The following is a 15,795-nucleotide window of genomic DNA, read 5'->3' on the forward strand; positions in this document are numbered from 1 at the left end:
CTGGGCTAAACTCTGAGCCTCCCTGACTAGGTCTGTTGGAAGTGGGAGTCCAATGACATCTGGTAAGGTAAAGGTAACGGACCCCTGGATGGTTAAGCCCAGTCAAAGGCGATTATGGGGTGCGGCGCTCATCTCACTTTCAGGCAGAGGGAGCCGGTGTTTGTCCACAGACAGCTTTCTGGACCATATGGCCAGCATGACCAAACCGCTTCTGGAGCAACGGAAACCAGAGCACACGGAAATGCCACTTACCTTCCCACCGCAGTGGTACCTATTTATCTACTTGCACTGGCATGCTTTCAAGCTGCTAGGTTGGCAGGAGCTAGGACAGAGCAACAGGAGCTCACCCTGCCGTGTGGATTTGAACTGCTGACCTTCTGGTCAGCAAGCCCAAGAGACTCAGTGGTTTAGACCACAGTGCCACCTGCAAGTGCATATGCATGTGTAACAGGAGTTGACTATAGCATTAAGACATGTCCTCACCTTACATTCAAGGCATCAAGTACTTAAAGTTACATTAAACAAAGAACTCTCTCTCCACTATCCCCCCCCCCTTCATGGCAGGAGGCAAACTGAATTGACAGGCTCGCAACAGAGCTCCGAGTCCAACGCTACTGCCAAAATAATACTGAAACAGTATAGCCACAGAAGTTGTTTTTTAAAAAATATATGGCACTAAAAGTCAAGACAACTGTGGATTTATATGAAGAAGAAGCAGCAGCATATACCGCAGCACACTGATTCCCTGGATTTGGTGGGTTACAGAACAAGAGATCATTGCGGTCTAACATGCTATATTTGAAAACAGGCTGGGTGGCAGTCGTGGGGGAGGGGGGGGCTTTCCACCTGCAGCTTTTCCTATGCAACAGAGCCAACTGTTTGGATTATAGGCTGTTCATAGGATATTTCTGGATTCATTTTAAAAATAAAAATAAAAAGACCCGTGTTTCAGAACAAAGCTCCTGTGTGTGGGAGTGCAGCTGTAAAGCAAAGAGCATTGTTATGCAAGCAGATATGAATCCATACCCAATGATCAAATAAGGCTTTGGAATTGTTTTGACAGTTGCTAGCTAGCTCCGATCGACTCTTCATCAGAGCGTTCGTAGGCAAAGATAAGAGCCATGATTTGACACGCAGTTAGGCACCCTCAAGTCAATTGATTTCAAAGGGCTTTAGGTACATGGAAACTCTGTGGCAAATACCTTTACTGGTTATAATTTTTTTGCAACAGAATGCTACGTCATTTGGAAACAAAGTTTCTTTCTTTTTGAAAAAAGTAAGTTCAGCGAAACCTACCTGTTTTAATCATCATCTCTATTATTTCCTTGGTTAGTGTGCAGGATCAGGACCTGGGAGGCAAGAGGGATCAAATCCCAATGTAGCCATTGCAGCTCCCTGGGTGACCCTGGGCCAGTTGCAATCTCTCAGCCCAACCTACCTCACAGGGTTGTTGTAAGGAGAAAAACCATATATGCCACCTTGAGCTTCTTAGAGCAAAGGTGGGATACTGAATAAAAACAACCTGTTCATTTTACACGCAACTTAAGTCTTACTGTAAGTGTGGAAGATTTGTATCATTAAGTGCCAAAGCATCAACTGTGTTTTCTGAAAGGCAAGCAAACAAACAAAAACCAAATACCTTCATAGACTAGATCCAGAGGCAGTTTATAGAGATAATAAACTGTGCGTGATAATTTACAGTAGACTAGACCGACACTGGCTACACTAACCAACACTGAATATTTACTTACATAAGTTGCATGGCAATGCTATCTGTTGCTCTTACAAAGCTGGACAGCTTGCCTTCTTTGGCACAAAGGACAAGCCGCAACTGGCAAAGCTGCACAACTGTGTTGTCAAAGAATGCTCACGGAACACTGCATGTTCCGGATAGCAATGCTTTATTGGCTTCCTTAAAAGTGCAGCGTTTTAGCCACTTAACTTGAAACTTTGGGGGGTCTGCTGTTGTTTATAGCATCCTCTCATACAGTCCATTTATAACCGCTCCCCCCGTAATCTAAACATGCTTGCATAGCAACAAGTCCAGCAGCTTTCAGAAGGTACTTGTTTCCTGCTTGACACATTGATTTTCCCCCATAGATTTCCCCCACAGAAACTCCTCCAATTTTCATAATTCACGCACCAGATTTCTGACCCGTGTGCCTCGGTTGCACAACAAACCCCTGTGACACACTGCACAAATGGCATGCCCCCCCGCAACACAGGCATTATTGCCACGCACAAACAAACCCACCACAACTCATGGGTGCATGCACCCATGTTTGGGATCACCACATCGGGCTCCAGAACAGAATATTATCAGCAGAAAGGAAATTTGGACCATTCTGTGTCTCCCTTGTTTCTGCAAAAGAGTAGGGCTTCCAGAAGCACTGGGTGTGGGTGAGATCTCTGACAAAAGTCAACAGGCAAGGTAGCAGAAGATCACTAATATTCTGTTGTGCATCAGCAACCTCTCACTAAATAGTAACAATAAGCACATGCAGGCAGGCCTTTTGTAAAATATACACCGGCCATTTTTCATAAATTATATCGTATTCCCGTATCACATTTAGGGGAAGGGACATAGCTCACCGCAATAGAAGGTTCTAGGCTCAATCCCCAACATTTATAAGTAATGTTGGGAAAGATTCCCTGGCTGAAACCCCCGGAAAGGCGCTGCCTGTCAATGTAGACTAACTAGATGGGCAAAACTGGTCCCACTCAGTATTCCACGAACCTTTATCCCCACATTAACTGGGAACAACAGTTATGTCTATTTTAATGTTTCCCTAGGCATTCTTCACCTTGGGCAGGAATTACAACTGGTGGTTTATCATCTGTGTTACAGCTACAGCCCAAAAACATGTATACAAGTCTTCACGCTTCTCTTAGCAGCTTCCAAATATTATTCTCCATATTACCTCATCAGACCAGCAAGAGGGGCGGGGAGGGGACTCTAAGAGAAATAGCAACAGAATGATGCAGCCAGGTAGTTTAATAAGAGCAATGCATTTAAGATTGCCCAGCTGCAACTGACAAAGCCCAAATTGGATTAACCAGCTAGTGTCTCATCACACAAAATTCAGCCATAGCACTAATAACTTGGTGGGTTCCAGGCACACAAACACTCAGCACCTGCTTCCTAATAATAATAATAATAATAATAATAATAATAATAATAATAAGCTATTTAAGTTTTAATTTAAACAACACCAGGAAATAGTTCAGATAGGAAAGCATATCCCGCCCCCCCCCCCGCCCCCATGCACATCCTAGAAAAGTGTCGCTTACCTTCTGCAAAACAGAGGCCACCCTTTCTGAAACTGGAGGGCGAACGCTTCAGAAATGCTAAAAGTTAGACCTGAAGCTAGGGAAACATTTATAAGAACTGCAGAGGGCACTGACATTTAATCCCGGATGCACATACGGGGGTGGGAGGAAAAGGTGACCTGCTCGGCACGTACCGAATAATAATAATAATAATCTCTACAGTATTAATAAAAACGGTTCGGATGCAAGCGGAGCTCTATGGAGAGACCTGCCAGCAGTGCCGCTGGAGGGCAGGGGGTGGGGATGTTGTATTTCGCCGGGAACAAAGCGCCAAGGTGAAGCAGACCGGGAGCCGAGAAAGCGCTTTCTCCCCAGAAGGGCTGGAGAAAGAGCAGAGCCACGCAAGGACTACCCACAACAACAACAACAGAAAAGGTGCCCACCCACCGCCCACCTAACGCGAGGAACGAGCCGACGGCTCTCCTCTCCGCGCGCTTACCGGGAAGCAAATCCCGCGGGGCAGCGCGGGGCTTACTTCCGAGTAAAGGGGCGCGGAGCCAGCTGGAGAGAGGAGGTAGATGCAGGAAGGGAACCGTGTGTGCGTGTGTCTGTCTCAAAAGTGAGACGAGGCCAATGGAGAGTCTCTCCCGACCCCCGAGGGAGGGGTCGGTCAGGCTGCAGCCCCCTCTGCATAGCAGGCAAGCGTGCCTCCTATGCGCCTCCCGGGCGCCAGGCGATGGCAACTCCGCGCCCCTCGTACCTGCCGGCCGGCCCCCTAGACTCGCCAACGCCGGAGATCCGCTGACGCGCGGCTGGCGACCTCAGCACGGAAGGCAGCCCTGTGCCTGCAGCAGCAGCAGCAGCACCGCATTCCCCCCGTCCACCACCTCCTCCTCCCCGCCTGGTTCTGCCATTGCTCCCGCCAGGGTCTTACATCAGCTGCCGCCGGAGGATTCCGGAGAGGAAAGGCGAGTAGCAGCAGCAGCAGCAGCAGCAGCCAACCAGCCTTTCTGTTTGCACAAGATGCTCCGGGAAGGAGAGGGAGGGCGGCTTTCCCCGATGTCTCCCACTCCCTCCCTCTCTCCCTCCTCCCTCCGGGCCAGACTTTGGCGAGGTGCTTTGTTATTGGCGGACACCGCCGCTGGACTTGCTGCTCCCGGGTGGTTTCCCCCGAGCAAGCGTGAGAAAAGGACGCCAACTCCGCCGGCGCGCAAAGGGAGCGCGCGCTCCTCCAACAAACGCGGCCCAGCCGGGGTAGGAAAAGAGGGTGCTCAGCAGGCGCGTGCACAGACTAGGAAAGAGGCACGGGCGGGGGGGGGGCGTCTATGTAATCCTATGCATTGCTGATAGAGGATAGGGGGAGAAAAGGGTTATGCGCGCGCCAAGGACGGGGGCCCACCCGCTTTACAAAATGCATTATTACGCACTCTGCATGGCCAGGGCTCTCCGGCTGCTGGCGTCTCTCCGCCGCCAGGGGCAGGACGAGAGAGAGAGAGAGAGAAGCGCCAGCCAAAAACTCCTGGCTCCCTCCTCCCACCCAGGGCACTAGCAAGCTGTGCATGACAAGTGCACAAAGGCGAGGCCCTGCTCTGTGCCTCTTTCTCTTCCACGCGGCGTTTGCATGCCGAGATGTTGTGCGCGCATAAGGCAGGAGGCGCCTTACTGTCGGTGCCTGCGCATAGGTGGGGGCGGCCAGCGGCCGCGATACCTGCCAACAGGAGCACAGCAGCATTGATTGGCCACCAAATCGGAACAATCCTCAAAAGAGTTGGGTTTAGGGATTGGGGGAGCGGGAGCGGTCAGAAATGAGCCTACCCAAACACACAAGGCAAAGAGAAACTCTCCAGTGAAAAGTTATTTTAAGGGAGGGTGTGTTCTTAAAGTTTATGATTGGTCAACAAAATTACGCTGCCTTTTATTTGCTTGGATGACGTATTTTATTGTTTGATAATCGATGAGTGTAGGCTTGCTCATTTAATACACTGCAGTTCCTGCTGGTGTCTGCACCAAAGTATTCTGAACACACACAAAAATTAAAAGCTATACTCCCTTTGTAGGTAGAGGGTCGTTGGGGTTTTTTGCAGGTCATTTGTACATCTTATCTATCAAACCTCTTTTGCCTTTAAAAAGGTAAAGGGACCCCTGGCCATTAGGTCCAGTCGTGGCCGACTCTGGGGTTGCGGCACTCATCTCGCTTTACTGACCGAGGGAGCCGGTGTACAGCTTCCGGGTCATGTGGCCAGCATGACCAAGCCGCTTCTGGCGAAACCAGAGCAGCGCATGGAAACGCCATTTACCTTTCCACCAGAGTGGTACCTATTTATCTACTTGTACTTTGATGTGCTTTCAAACTGCTAGGTTGGCAGGAGCTGGGACCAAACAATGGGAGCTCACCCCGTCTTGGGGATTCGAACCGCCGACCTTCTGATCAGCACGTCCTAGGCTCTGTGGTTTAACCCACAGCACCACCCATGTCCCTTTTTCTTTTGCCTTTGCTTCTATCCAAATCCTGTATAATCTTACTGCTTACAGGTTTCCCATACGCAGCTGATTAGCTACTTCGAGAATAGGATGCTGAACTAGATGGGTCATTGGCCTGATCCAGCAAGCCTCTTTTATGTTCTTATGTTATGTCTGGTTCTCATAAGAAGATATTTAAAGTAAAGGTAAAGGTACCCCTGCCCGTACGGGCCAGTCTTGACAGACTCTAGGGTTGTGCGCCCATCTCACTCAAGAGGCCGGGAGCAAGCGCTGTCCGCAGAAACTTCCGGGTCATGTGGCCAGCGTGACATCGCTGCTCTGGCGAGCCAGAGCCGCACACAGAAACGCCGTTTACCTTCCCGCTAGTAAGCGGTCCCTATTTATCTACTTGCACCCGGGAGTGCTTTCGAACTGCTAGGTTGGCAGGCGCAGGGATCGAACAATGGGAGTGCACCCCGCCGCAGGGATTCGAACCGCCGACCTTTCGATTGGCAAGCCCTAGGCACTGAGGCTTTTACCCACAGCGCCAGCCGCGTCCCATAAAGAAGATATTTACACCAGTACTATTGTGGGGTAAGTAGAGCACAAAAACATAAATGCAAGCAGCCATTGCTAAACCCAACTCATTGTTACAAAAAAATAAAATAAAAATGCAGAGCTTCCACCTTGTTTAAATTCAAATTGTACTTTAATTGTGATGTCAACCTACTTCCTGCCCAAATATTTCCTGGTGTGGGGAAAATGAGAACAGCACATTTTGCTCAATGGAGAATTCAGATGGGAGGCTTCCGTGCTACACTCCACTTGCTAAATGTTTGGAAACCTGTATTATAGTTCAGTACATGTTTACAGCTATGAGCTATATGGTTCTACAAGCAATGGGTTGTTAGTTTGAGAGAGATCAGCATTTCCACATTACTAAGGTAGCCTAGAGAAACTCATTATAGGGCTGAGTAGCTTATATATACCGGTAGTTTGAATACTTGCATACACATGGTGGGAATTACATGGTGATAAATTGGGGGGGGGGAGGCCCCCACAGCTATTCCTAGGCCCCATGCTGCTTCCTTGTTTTGATTCATAACTTGAAACACAGTAATGGGTTTAAAGCTTGTAGCTTGAATTGAAAACACAAGGATTGGAATGCAAATGATCTTGAAAATTGGAGAGCAAAACTGGCAAAACTGAAAGCATTCGATCAAAAGCAAAAAAGGCAATCATATTGCACACACACTTGTTTTATTGTAAAGATTGATCTCCTGCTCTTCAGATTCTCACAGCAACTTGACAACATTTCAAAATGCCATAAAACAAAATGCGTACCATGAAATCTGCAAAGGCTGTGCAAGTACCACAAAACAGGTCAAATTCAATGAAAAAGCCTGGCACCAAAATGGCTTCAAATTAGGTGTCAGATGAGCCTTCCTTGGTGAGAGCAATTGGGGTGCCACCACTAGGAAGCCCCTTTCCCTAGTAACCCCCTCCCCTGCTAAACCTCATATGACAAGAGAACCCTTAGAAGGGTCTTTGATGAAGATGTATAGGAGAGCCTTCAGATGAGCACACGGGGACAAAGGAAAGGCAAATACCGTATATTTTTCGCTCTATAAGATGCACCAGACCACAAGACGCACCTAGTTTTTGGAGGAGGAAAACAAGAAAAAAAATATTCTGAATCTCAGAAGCCAGAACAGCAAGAGGGATCGCTGTGCAGTGAAAGCAGCAATCCCTCTTGCTGTTCTGGCTTCTGTGATAGCTGTGCAGCCTGCATTTGCTCCATAAGACGCACACACATTTCCCCTTACTTTTTAGGAGGGAAAAAGTGAGTCCTACAGAGCAAAAAAATTACGGTACATTATATTGGAAAGATTCCAGAATTAGATATTTCTTTATTACAGAGGGTGCCATATTCATCTCTTCATGCAAGCCTTGCAACAGGGTCCCCCAGGGCTACAGTTCCTGCCCATCGTCCGGCTCTTAAGCAGAGAGCTATGGATTCCACACTTTACATGCAAGGCGTAGCAGTGCAGTCATAATGAATTTCAGAACAAATGCCAATGTTGGTAGCCGGCAATATTTCGTATTTGCCTGCACAGCCTCATGGTTCCAAACAGGTGCAAAGAGATTGCTGCGCCGCCGGAGCACGATTTCTGTTCTCATCTTGAAGCAAAGTTCTTAACCCGAGGTACTATTTCTGGGTTAGCGGAGTCTGTAACCTGAAGCGTATGTAACCCGAGGTACCACTGCAATGTGTTTTGACTTAAGAATGAACATCTATATCTCAGGTTCACCAGACGTTGCTCAACTCTGACTCCCATCTTCCTTGACCAATGGCCATGCTGGCTGATGCTGATAGGAGGTGCAATACAACAAAATCTCAGTTTCCTCACCCCTTATGTACGGAACACATGCACAAGCATATACTCAGCCCACCCCCATGTATATCCTTCACCTTCATGTATATCCATATAGCTGTATGTGCACAGAGTGGGGGCTTTTTACTGGGTAGCTAGACATGCAGTTCCTTCCCCTAACAACACAGGGTCTCAAGGCGAGCATCTGAAATCCAGTCGAAATAAAAAGCTTCTAAGCACTTAATATTCCCAGGCTCGGTTATTTCCTAACTGAGGATACTGCTGTGCAAATCCCTCCTGTTGGAACATGACCCACCAATGATTTCATTAAGATGCACTGGGCAACTTTTGTGTGCTTTTTTAAAAAAATCTTCTTAGAGCATCTTGTTGTTGTTGTGCCACTTTTCACTCCCATGAGTCACAAAGCTGCTTCCATACCATAAATAGTAACACCACAACCACAACATAAATCATATAGAATAATTAACCAACCAACCACTTTCTATAAAACACTATTGACAAAGCAACTTTTAAAAATAGGCTAAACAGCACAACCACAAGAAAAGTCATAATATTCACAAAGCATTACAGCACTCATAATCAATTTTTATTATTAGATTTACAGTGGTAAAGGTAAAGGTAAAGGTACCCCTGCCCGTACGGGCCAGTCTTGACAGACTCTAGGGTTGTGCGCCCATCTCACTCAAGAGGCCGGGGGCCAGCGCTGTCCGGAGACACTTCCAGGTCACGTGGCCAGCGTGACATCGCTGCTCTGGCAAGCCAGAGCCGCACACGGAAACGCCATTTACCTTCCCGCTAGTAAGCGGTCCCTATTTATCTACTTGCACCGGGGAGTGCTTTCGAACTGCTAGGTTGGCAGGCGCTGGAACCGAACAACGGGAGCGCACCCCGCCGCGGGGATTCGAACCGCCGACCTTTCGATTGGCAAGCCCTAGGCGCTGAGGCTTTTACCCACAGCGCCACCCGCATGGTACCTCGGGTTAAGTACTTAATTCGTTCCGGAGGTCCGTTCTTAACCTGAACCTGTTCTTAACCTGAAGCACCACTTTAGCTAATGGGGCCTCCCGCTGCTGCCGCGCCGCCAGAGCACGATTTCTGTTCTCATCCTGAAGCAAAGTTCTTAACCCGAGGTACTATTTCTGGGTTAGTGGAGTCTGTAACCTGAAGCGTATGTAACCTGAAGCGTATGTAACCTGAGGTACCACTGTATATTATATTAAATAATATATTTATTATTATATTGTTAGGCACAGGTTCCTGTATGCCAGGGGTCGGCAACTTTTTTCATCTATGGGCTGGTCCACCGTCCCTCAGAACATGTGGTGGTGGGGGGGAATGTACGAATTCCTATGCCCCACAAATAATCCAGAGATGCATTTTAAATAGAAGCACACATTCTACTCATGTAAGAACACGCCGATTCCCAGACCGTCTGCAGGCCAGATTTAGAAGGTGATTGGGCCACATCCGGCCCCCGGGCCTTAGTTTGCCTACTCATGCTGTATGCTTTGCTGCACACAAGCTATTGCAGCAGTAATTCAGTATATACCGTGCTCCTGTGTATGCTTATTTGGCAGCAACACCCACTTATTGGCTTAGGCCAAGCTTCCCCAACCTTGGCCCTCCAGCTGTTTTGAGACTACAATTCCCATCATCCCCGACCACCGCTCCTGCTAGCTAGGGATCATGGGAGTTGTAGGCCAAAAACATATGGAGGGCCGAGGTTGAGTAAACCTGGCTTAGGCTGTAATCCTGAATGCCATGTGGCCCTCTAGATATTGCTGGACTACAATGCCCATCATCCCTGACCATTGTTCATGCAGCTGAGACTGCCATATACCGAGACAAGCAATTGGTCCATCTAGCTCAATACTGCTGACACTGGCTACCAGCAGCTTTCTAGGGTTTCAGGAAGTTGGCATTCCCAGCCCTACGCAGAAATGCCAGGAATTGAATCTGGGAGCATCTACGTGGATCACAGAGGCTTCGCCATCGAGCTACAGAACGTCTTCATGCATAAGATTGCACTATAAGGCTATTTTGCTGTCGGGTTCACCTCAGTTCACTCATTTCCACTTACAGAACGTCATTTTCATGCTGTTTGATGTGTGAAAAGCACCTGACAGTCCCCAAGTCAGAGCGAGCAGAGCTGTGCAAAATAAATAGGTCCCAGTCACTGTCACCTGAAGCTGAAGATCATCAGCCTGAGCTGAAGGCCACAGGGTGTGAGAGACCATCTAAATGTGCTAAGCGAGAACACCCAGTTCCTAAGTAAGCCCAATGGCAGTACACTTTACAGCTTTATGATTTAGCTTTAAGGCCCAAATAAGCAAACTGCCACTAAACACAAGCCATTTATTTTAAAGTAATCCTATGTCAAGAGGAATACTGACATTTTAGAGCGAGAGTCAAATGCCACCTTCCGGACCTCTCTACCCAGCCACTAAGATGTTCCCCAGGCCCCACATCTCACCAGCCTTGCCCCTGTGCAATTCTCTTTTTTTAAAAAAAAAATATTTTTTTTATTATTTTAACATATAAATTAAAAAATGTACCACAAAACTTATCACTCATACAATCTTTTTAGACTTCCATCGGCACCTCTGATGATCCACCGTTTTAACCACTTCTTATGCATTGCTTAACTTTATATTGCCTTTACATCTCTTAACAAATCATCCTTCCCCTTCTCCATTTTTGCAATACTTCCCATAATACTCCTCACAAAACTTCTTGCAAATCTGCAAACGTCGTCTGATCTTCACAAATACTTTTCAAATAGTCTATAAATTTACTCCAGTCTTCTGTGAATTTCTGGTCCCGCCGGTTTCGAATCCTTCCTGTTAGTTTATCTAGTTCTGCATAGTCCATTAACTTTATCCTCCATTCTTCAATCGTCGGTAATTCTTCTTGCTTCCATTTTTGGGCCAGTAATATTCTTGCTGCTGTGATTGCTATAAAAAGAGCTTATGTTCCTTTCTACTTATATCACTCCCAACAATGCCCAGTAAAAATGCTTCTGGTTTCTTTATAAATGTGTATTTCAACATTTTTTTCATCTCATTATATATCATCTCCCAGAAGCAAAGCTCCCTCCGGCGCGCAACCCCCCCCCCCCCTGTTTCCCAGAGTTTTTTAGGGAGGATGGCGCTGCCGGCAGGGAAGAGGCGGAGGCGCCGCATCCAGTCTCCGCCTCTTCCCTGGTGCCCTCCAGAACTTGGCGCCCTGGTGCTCCGCGCCACTAGCCTCTATGGGTAAGATGCCCCTGCTGGAAATTATAGCTCCATGAAGGGTAAACCACAATTCACAGGATTCCTTGGTGGGAGCCATTTGCTTTTAAAGGAAAGGTGTGGTGTGAACAAAGGTAAGAATTGTGGGATGTAATTCACTGCGAGCAGTCAAATACAACATTCCTTGTTTTGCTAGAGTGGACGTGCAAGGGAATGTTTGGTTCAGCCAGTCAAGACTTCCTGTTCCTCCTGACCTGGAGCATCCTTCCTTGCATGTGACTAGTGGGTGGGCGTGACCTTTCCAGACCTGGTAAAAGGCCAAGACATGCCGCCACTGTCTCTGTTTTCCATCTTCCTTTCGTCCTGTGAACACCTGGACTGCTAACTGCAGTCACTGGGTAAATCTCCCTTATGGGGTAAAGTTGTTTGTATATGTTTGAAACATTAAGCCTAAACCCTGCCTTCAAGGCTTACACTGTGCTCTGCCTGGTTGTGAGTAAACGTTCTTTTTGTTACTTATGAATAAGACTGTGGTGTCTTTATTCTTTTAGGAGGGATTCAAGGGGTCTTACCAGGAAAATATTAGAACACATTTCAGTCTGGACAAGCCAGATTGAATTGCTTATTATTTTAAGCAGGCATCACCAAACTCAGCCCTCCAGATGTTTTGGGACTACAACTCCCATCCTCCCTAGCTAACAGGACCAGTGGTCAGGGATGATGAGATTTGTAGTCCCAAAACATCTGGAGGGCCGAGTTTGGGGATGCCTGTTCCTAAGAAACTCACATGAGTTTGCAACCAGCTTTCTGCTGCGTAAGAAGGGGAGTGCACTCTGCTAAGTACAGGAACTTGCTGGCGCAAGCTAGCAAGGATATTAATAAACAATATATCCTCTCCTGCCACCCTGAACATTCCCACAAGAATCACATCCATTGCTCTGTCTGCCACACCCACTTTTTGTCTCTGTCCCACCCACCACTGGCATGAGAAATGTGACCCAAGGATATAGAATCATAGAATCATAGAAACATAGAATCATAGAGTTGGAAGAGACCACAAGGGACATCGAGTCCAACCCCCTGCCAAGCAGGAAACACCATCAGAGCACTCCTGACATATGGTTGTCAAGCCTCTGCTTAAAGACCTCCAAAGAAGGAGACTCCACCACACTCCTTGGCAGCAAATTCCACTGTCGAACAGCTCTTACTGTCAGGAAGTTCTTCCTAATGTTTAGGTGGAATCTTCTTTCTTGTAGTTTGGATCCATTGCTCTGTGTCCGCTTCTCTGGAGCAGCAGAAAACAACCTTTCTCCCTCCTCTATGTGACATCCTTTTAAAAGGTTCCCCACTCCTATTTTAGAGATAGTTTGCATTTGTTTCTTGATCTAGATTTTTCAAATTCTATGTTAAATGGGATCCTTCCAGGCAACTAATAATCACCAAATTCCAGCAGGCAAAGGGCAGAATCTTATATTACTCCAAAAGTCAAGCTAAAAGCAAACGTTTGCCAGAAAGGTCAAAGCCAAGGCTTGGAAATGGAGCTGGAAACAGTAATAATGCTGGTGTTACAATCAGGCTCCCATTAGGTGCGCCTTTCACTAACTGAAGAGCATGAAATGACAATAATATGCAGCAAGAGCGCATATTACCCCATCCTTTGCCCTTGGAAACCTCAGAAAAAGCTGCTGCAGGAGAAGAAGGATGTGAGCAACATCACGGGAGGCGTGCTTCTAGGACGAAGATGAAACTACGACATTCCCTTGTTATCTTTGCTACTGGTTGCTGTGTGCTGTTTAAGTAATCTTGCTACATTTATAGTATTGTAATGTGTGGGGTCCCATCACCTCCTGGCAAATAGAAGGGGAAGAAATGGAGGCAGTGAGAAATTTTACTTTCTTGGGCTCCATGATCACTGCAGATGGTGACAGCAGCCACGAAATTAAAAGACACCTGCTTCTTGGGAGAAAAGCAATGACAAACCTAGACAGCATCTTAAGAGACATCACCTTGCCAACAAAGGTCCATATAGTAAAAGCTATGGTTTTCCCGGTAGTGATGTATGGAAGTGAGAGCTGGACCATAAAGAAGGCTGATCACCGAAGAATTTATGCTTTTGAATTATGGTGCTGGAGGAGACTCTTGAGAGTCCCATGGACTGCAAGAAGATCAAACCTATCCATTCTTAAGGAAATCAGCCCTGAGTGCTCACTGGAAGGACAGATCGTGAAGCTGAGGCTCCAATACTTTGGCTACCTCATGAGAAGAGAAGACTCCCTGGAAAAGACCCTGATGTTGGGAAAGATGGAGGGCACAAGGAGAAGGGGACGACAGAGGACGAGATGGTTGGATAGTGTTCTTGAAGCTACCAGCATGAGTTTGACCAAACTGCAAGAAGCAGTGGAAGACAGAAGTTCCTGGCATGCTCTGGTCCATGGGGTCATGAAGAGGCAGACACGACTAAACGACTAAACAAAAACAACAACAATGTGTGGGGTTGGGGGGGTATGCTGTTCTATTTTTGCACTGCTATGTTACTTTGAAATTGTTTTTGTAGCGCCTGTTTAAAATGCATCCCTGTTTCTTGGAGCACGGTTTCTTTTTTGGAAAAGCGCCACACAAATAAAATGGATGAGTGAATGAGGGCGAGGAACCTGCAGCCCTCCAGCATTGCCAATGACCAGGAAAAACGACATCCAGGAAGCCACCCGTTCCCCATAACCGATCTACTAATAATAATTTGCATTTAGCAAGAGCGAATTCACATGCTGGCAGGCCACAGCACACACATTCTAGAGATGAATATAGCATACAGATAGGCAAGGCAGAGTACTGGTAAATAGGTCAACAAATATTTATCAGAACCAGGTTGGCTTTTCAGTGTGTTTTATGTAACAACACGCTTCAGCTCAGCAGAAGCAGGTTGCAGTTCCTGGCCAGAGTTTCCTGGGGAGGAAAGCACCCTGATCCAGTTTTGCCACTTTTCTGTGATTAATGTAAATGTGCTGCATAAATAGCTGCCTCTTTCCATCGACCATCTGCTTGGTGCATAGGTTAAAATCATCTCCTGTGTTTCGTCATCTACTCGGGAATAATTCTGCCTTAACCACCACTGCTCAGGGAAGTATTTAATGTGTGACATTTTAATGTATTTTTAATCTTCGTTGGAAGCTGCCCGGAGTGGCTGGGGAAGCCCAGCCAGATGGGTGGGGTACAAATAAATTATTATTACTGTTGTTGTTCTTGTTTAGTCGTTTAGTCATGTCCGACTCTTCTTGACCCCATGGACCAGAGCATGCCAGGCACTTCTGTCTTCCACTGCCTCCCGCAGTTTGGTCAGACTCATGCTGGTAGCTTCGAGAACACTATCCAACCATCTCTGTCGTCCCCTTCTCCTTGTGCCCTCCATCTTTCCCAACATCAGGGTCTTTTCTAGGGAGTCTTCTCTTCTCACGAGGTGGCCAAAGTATTGGAGCCTCAGCTTCAGGATCTGTCCTTCCAGTGAGCACTCAGGGCTGATATCCTTAAGAATGGATAGGTTTGATCATCTTGCAGTCCATGGGACTCTCAAGAGTCTCCTCCAGCACCATAATTCAAAAGCATGAATTCTTCGGCTATCAGCCTTCTTTATGGTCCAGCTCTCACTTCCATACATCACTACTGGGAAAACCATAGCTTTTACTATACGGACCCTTGTTGGCATGGTGATGTCTCTACTTTTTATTATTATTTATTATTATTATTATGCTTATATAAAGTCTGCATATGAACATTAAGCCTACTGTGGCCATGCACAGTGGCCTTGCAGACAGACCCTCCAAGTGTCCCTATTTTCCAGGGACAGTTCCAGATTTACAGAAGCTGTCCCGGTTTGTGATTTGATCTTGGAATGTTCCACTTTTCCTTAGGACACCCCTATTTTCATCAAAGAAACGTTGGATTGTATGGAGGTTTGTGATCCCCGAGCCAACATTTGGAAGACATCTGAAGGCAGCCCTGAATAGGGAAGGTTTTTTTATGTCTAATGTTTTATTATGTTTTTATATATGCTAGAAGCTGTCCAGAGTGGCTAGAGCAACCCTGTCAAATGGGAGGGGTATAAATAAATTGTTGTTGTATAGGACACCCCTATTTTCATTGGAGAAATGTTGGAGGATTGCCTGCAGATGCCTATGGGGTGCACATGAGCAAGACACATGCACAACAGAACTCTCCCATTTATGATCACCACTGCTAATTTATCCCTTTCTACATATGTCCCAAGACGGTGTACAATATATTATCCAAACAGTTGAGCTGATAGCCCTTATTAATTTTTCTACATGCAGAAATTACTCACAACTGGATTCTGCCAACAACTGAAACAACTTCTCTACTTTTAAAAAATAAATAAATTGTTGGTTGTAGACCAGTTGTTACCATCACTGCGTTTTTTTATCAGG

General features: G+C 46.6%; 1 protein-coding gene across 12 annotated transcripts in view; it reads right to left on the reverse strand.

Moving 5' to 3' along the window:
• PLCB4 (phospholipase C beta 4) overlaps positions 1-15,795 on the reverse strand; it is a 234,494-nt gene that overhangs the window by 199,854 nt on the left and 18,845 nt on the right. For 3 of the 12 annotated variants that reach the window (XM_083431909.1, XM_083431914.1, XM_083431919.1), the window contains exon 1: positions 4,205-4,531. The exons of 1 other annotated variant lie outside the window; for it this stretch is intronic. The gene's annotated coding sequence lies outside the window, so the exon portion shown is untranslated. Of the gene's footprint in view, positions 1-3,291; positions 3,695-3,769; positions 4,533-4,697; positions 4,748-15,795 lie in introns of those variants that run through there. 8 more of the 12 variants (XM_083431918.1, XM_083431917.1, XM_083431924.1 and 5 more) reach the window with 7 other exon arrangements.

Source organism: Podarcis tiliguerta (genome assembly GCF_965153285.1).
Source record: "Podarcis tiliguerta genome assembly, chromosome: 3".
Taxonomy (NCBI): domain Eukaryota; kingdom Metazoa; phylum Chordata; class Lepidosauria; order Squamata; family Lacertidae; genus Podarcis; species Podarcis tiliguerta.